The following is a 6,000-nucleotide window of genomic DNA, read 5'->3' as shown; positions in this document are numbered from 1 at the left end:
CTCCAGCAGTGGCAATTGTGATCTCGTCCTTGAGATAAAGCACAGAGGTAATGCTAGATGAAGCAGCCTGAACACACAAAGCCATTAGAGGCGAAGAAAGGAAAAATAGATTTGACGGGAGGAGAAAGGATCAAGAATAAAAACCTTGCAACGTCCAATTACTTTTGAAAGAGGAAATGGATGAGCTCCTTTAACCATGCCAGTAGAGCTGTTTGAAGTCCACAACAACAATCAATATGGTTTACAGAAGCTTGCAACTAAGTTTAGACAAAAAGAATTACTTGATGCAAAACTCTTCTCTTAAAGAGCTTCTTTTACATTTTAAATCCCATAGCGCAAAACATCCATCCCTCGAACCAGAGACACTAAGAGCTAAAGCTATCCTGACTTAAAATATCAACATATTTAACACTAACACTCTCTGATCACACATACTCACCAAACAATTTTGCTAGGCTTTTCCGGTGACAGAGGAGGAGATAGTAACTTCTGTGAATCGAACCACAGAGACATTTCTCAACTGGGAGGATGGTACGATCCGTGATCCCGAGATCCGAAACCTAAACTGTTGCTGCATCTTGGCGATATCATTAATCCCGAACGCCAAAAATCGACAGTAATGGTTGAAAATTAACACCATTCAGAGCGGCTAGGGCTAGAGCTTGGATTCGTATTACAGCCGATCGATCATAGATCTTGTCGATTCGTATTTTTTGTAAACGAAGACTGGACAAAAAGAAGTTAAACACAATGGCAATGACATGGACAAACAAAATGTTTTCATTGCCTTTTCAACTTTTTTTCATTTACTGACATGTTACTTTCACAGGCTTTTAAAAAGGTTAGTTGTCAAACCCTGGAGAGTCTCTGTGTCATTATTGTGTTGATTCAAAAGTTCAAGATTCTTGAATGTTATTTTATTTTCTTGCTTTTTGTAGTGATAAAGATGGTCGTAATTTTTATCTACCAGGGGCAAGTCCCCGCGTATTGATTTTTTTCTTTTTTTACTGTATGTTGCGGAAGATTTCCTGCAGTTTGCGGAGTATCAATACTATTAAATCTAGAACCTGTCCAGTTAATATATGTGTAGTCCAATTTAAAATGTAACTGAATCTGAAATATAAATGCATCAATTGATTTTATTCATAATTATGTAGATAATTGAGTAACTGAATCTATAATTAACTAAAAGGGACGTAGGAAGCAGTTACGTAGACGAGTTGATCAATTATATTAGAAATATAATCAGGATCCACTTTACTGAATTATCTGACCCACTAAATAATTTATATATATATATATATATATATATATATCTTCTTTTATCAAATAGTTAATCTGGTCATGGATTATAAATGGTGTATTCTAAAATTAAATATAAAATTCTAATTTAATATGGATCAGATCAATTGTATATCCTAATTATAAGAGATGTCATATTTATTTTAACTGAGATATAAATAGGTCCAAAACTTAAATGACAATTTTTAAAGTATATATATAAATCAAGACTCTAAATTAATAGAATAGATATAAAGTATATGTTTTTAATATTTATTCACAACATGGTTAACGGGTTTTAAATAGGTTAGTCGATTAAAAAATATTTATTAAATGTGATTATAATTAAGGTTAGTGAAAATCATATTTACCCATTTACATATATATAAGTATTATTTATAAAAATATATTCTACGAGATTTATTTAACGGATTTTAAATAGGTTATTCGATTAAAAAATATTTATTAAATATGATTTTACTTAAAGTTAGTGAAGATCATATTAACCCATTTATATATATATATATATATATATATATATATATATATATTTAACATAATATATTAAAACATTTTTTTAACATTTTTCCAAAAATTTGTTCGGTTTTTGGTATGGATTGAATTTGATATTAGTTTTCAGATATAGCACTCTAAGAACCGTTCAAGTATATAAATCATAATCGTGTTTTAATAGAATAGATTAAACACAAATATAAATAAAAAAATAACACAAATATAAAAATTAAATTACTCAAGAAAATTAAAACAAAAAATATATCCGCCATTTCGAAATAGCGGATCAGAATCTAGTTTTCTTTAAAACTGTGCAACAGGTGTTGGTAGAATTGTGGCTATAACTGGTTAAGTTGTGTTGAGTTTATGAGTTTTTTTTGTAGTGTTCAAATGGCATCTCCCGATTATAAGATTACTTGTTTGCTGTTTGTCTAAAAATCGTAATTAATTTTTTGTTATGTGTTTTATATGTGCAACGGTTAGTTTTTTGTTTTGGTGTTTTTGTGTGTGCGAGGGAGGTAATTTAAATTTAATTGAAGAGTTAGTGATTGAAATTGCATCTATTACCGAAGGCCTATTAGGCTACTCTGTAGGAGTACGAAAGTGAATAGTTTATAACCGCCTATTTGACATAAGCAATTTGAAGTCCGTGTCTATTTTTCTTAGTAAGTTGTTTTTGTGTAAGGGTTTTATATTTGGCGAGGTATGTGACTATGTGTAATGTTCTTTTGGGCCGTAAATGGGCTAAAAGAAAATTTAATTTTCAAAGTTATTGGACGTTTACAAAAATAGGAGGAACGACATTTGGGCCCATAAGCGCACTTCGGTAGGGAACGAAACCGAATTAGTCTTGGTGATTTGGCGCTTTGCGTGGTGCCTTCGAGATTGTTTTTTCTTTTCGGTGATGAATACATCTATTGATTACGGTTTAAGTAGAATTGCAATCCAGATGGTTACCGGTTTAGCTCTAATAAGGTAATAATTGGAGTCGGTGTTTTTTTAAACAGTAGCGGTGGTAAAACGAATGGTGAGTTGCATACAAAGCCTATCCTTAGACAATTAGTTTGAGCAGAGTAAATTAAATCGAGTATTGGAATGGTACTGTTTTGGAACCATTGAGTCATGTTGACATGTCCAACGTTTATGTATTGTTGACGCCGTCTGGCATTGTGAAACTTTAGTGATTTTTAAAGAAGGTGACATTAGAAAATAAGCAAAGACACGCACTTGTTCCTTTATTATTGAAAGTCATAGTAATTCTTACACCAGTAAGAAGTAGTTTGTAGCAAATCAAAGGAAAAACCAAATTTCAAAATAGAGAAAACATATGAAAATTGAAAATTGAAAGGAGATGAAAGCTAAATGGGGTTGACGGTTAGATGGCCTTGCGGAAATCACTCACACAAGGGCGTTTGCGTTTGTTCTCGTCGGCTGCAGGACCTGGCAGACTTGGCTTCACCAACTCCCAGTGAAATCTTTTGCGCATCACCCATGTTGGTGGCAGATTCTGTTGCTTGTCCATCTTCCATATTCACGACTGGAGCTTGGTTGATGCTGCCACTCTAAGAAACAGTAGCACATGTGTTAATTTATATCAGCAAGTAAAAAAAACTGTGAATACATAGATTATTCCACCTTTACCTAAGTGTCAAATAACAGGCCATCACTGATCAAGTGAAATTCTCCATTTTTCTATGTTTTTTCTTGATTCTCCGTTTTTCTTTGTTAATTGGGCAACATGAAGTCATTTTCTTAGGAGGATTCTAGGGTTTCGAGACAAAATAAGCTGAGAAAGCGTGTTGGTGATGCTTGATTCCACTCTCAACCCTCTCCTATTTATAGGATATGAGATGTTTTCGGTTTAAAAACGCACGAAGCTTTGATTGTAAAAGGAGGGAGACAGAGAGTTTGTTGGAGTTAATGAGTTAAATGTAAACTGAAGATTCATTGTATAGGTTACAGAAACATTGCACGGAAGGTAAGGAAGAGACGGACATGAAGATATAGGGGAGGTCAAAAGTTCTGAGAATCAGTTTTGGTGTTTTTTTTACGGCTAAGAGAGATATGTTGACTCGTCAAATATGGAGATGACTCCAAACCTAATTGACTTGAACCTTAAACACAGAATTTTGTTTTGTTTGGGCTACAATGGGTTTGGAGATTAAAAACACGTTAACAATTAATGGAAATTCGACCAAACTCATATGCATTTAATAATCAAACCCAAACGTAATAACCAAACCCAATTCGAAGGTGGAATCCATAAATTTAAAACGCTTGCTGACGTGAACAGCCTAGATGGAGAGAAAACTGTCCTATTATTATATAGACTAGGAGTTAATCCGCGCGTAACTATTTTGATTTTCAAATTTTAATTATATAGTTTTTTTTACATTGTATTCTGAACAACAACAAAATTCTAAATTGTATGTTTGTGTGAATTTATATATTTCCTTAGAAAAAAACAGAAAACTATACATTTTTCAAATAGATGTTTAATATAGTTTTTCATTTCTTATATTTGTATATTTACTTTTTCTAAATTTCTTGATTTTATATCAATGATAATATTATGATATATATTTAATGTAATATTTTTATTTTTTATATACTATATTTACTAATTATTTATTTCTTCACATATTTTTACTTATTATAATATGTAACATTTCTATCTCTTATATTGTATATTTACTTACTATTTATTTCTTCCTATATTGTATATATTTACTTATAAAAGTATTTGTAAATAATAAAAATGTGAAAAATACATTTTTCAGATAGATATTTGATGTTAGTTTTTATTTCTTATATTATATATTTACTTATTATTTATTTTTTCTTATATTGTATATTTACTTTTTGTTATTCTAATGTTATGATAGATGCTTAATGTAATATTTTTATTTCTTATACTTAATTATTGTTGTAAAAAAAATTAGAAAAAGTAAATATATAAAAAACTATATTTTTTTTTACAACAATAATTAAGTATAAGAAATAAAAATATTACATTAAGCATCTATCATAACATTAGAATAACAAAAAGTAAATATACAATATAAGAAAAAATAAATAATAAGTAAATATATAATATAAGAAATAAAAACTAACATCAAATATCTATCTGAAAAATGTATTTTTCACATTTTTATTATTTACAAATACTTTTATAAGTAAATATATACAATATAGGAAGAAATAAATAGTAAGTAAATATACAATATAAGAGATAGAAATGTTACATATTATAATAAGTAAAAATATGTAAGGAAATAAATAATTAGTAAATATAGTATATAAAAAATAAAAATATTACATTAAATATATATCATAATATTATCATTGATATAAAATCAAGAAATTTAGAAAAAGTAAATATACAAATATAAGAAATGAAAAACTATATTAAACATCTATTTGAAAAATGTATAGTTTTCTGTTTTTTCCTAAGGAAATATATATATTCACACAAACATACAATTTAGAATTTTGCTGTTGTTCAGTACAATGTAAAAAAAACTATATAGTTAATTTGAAAATCAAAATAGCCCCGCGCGTAGCGCGGATTAACTCCTATATAATTAATGTTTAATGTAATATTTTTATATTATATATTTACTTATTATTTATTTAACTATACATTTTGTAGATATATGTTTAATTTAGTTTTTTCATTTTTTATATTGTATATTTACTTACTGTTTATCTTTTTTTATTTTGTATATTTATTTATTCTAAATTTCTTAATTTTATATCAATGATAATATTACGATATATATCTAATGTAATATTTTTATTTCTTATATACTATATTTACTTATTATTTATTTTTTATATTTTTTATATTTATTTATTCTAATATTACGATAAATATTTAATATAATATTTCTATTTCTTATATTATGTATTTAGTTATTATTTATTCTACTATACATTTTTTAGATATATCATTAATTTAGTTTTTTTATTTCTTTATTGTATACTTACTTATTATTTATTTTTCTTATATTGTATATTTACTTATTATTGTTTAATGCAATGTTTCTATTTCTTATATTTTTTATTTACTTATTATTTATTTTTCCTTATATTGTAAATTTACTTATTATTTATTTTCTATTTTTTAAATAATAATGCAAAGTGTCATCTTTTGGGAGAATTTTTTTTCGCTGATGTGGACGCTCTATAAAGCCTCAAAAGGTT

General features: G+C 27.6%; 1 long non-coding RNA gene across 1 annotated transcript; it reads right to left on the bottom strand.

Annotated features, from left to right (window-relative positions):
* Positions 1–3,004: 3,004 nt before the first annotated feature.
* On the bottom strand, positions 3,005–4,129 carry LOC125591203. Its single transcript, XR_007327172.1, has 2 exons — positions 3,436–4,129; positions 3,005–3,356 (listed from the first exon to the last, which is right to left on the bottom strand). It is a non-coding gene; the product is annotated as an uncharacterized LOC125591203 (long non-coding RNA).
* Positions 4,130–6,000: the final 1,871 nt, after the last annotated feature.

The sequence above is a fragment of the Brassica napus genome, chromosome C8, assembly GCF_020379485.1.
Source record: "Brassica napus cultivar Da-Ae chromosome C8, Da-Ae, whole genome shotgun sequence".
NCBI lineage: Eukaryota > Viridiplantae > Streptophyta > Magnoliopsida > Brassicales > Brassicaceae > Brassica > Brassica napus.
Note: the sequence above shows the minus strand (reverse complement) of the source record. Positions and strands in the feature narration are given on the sequence as shown.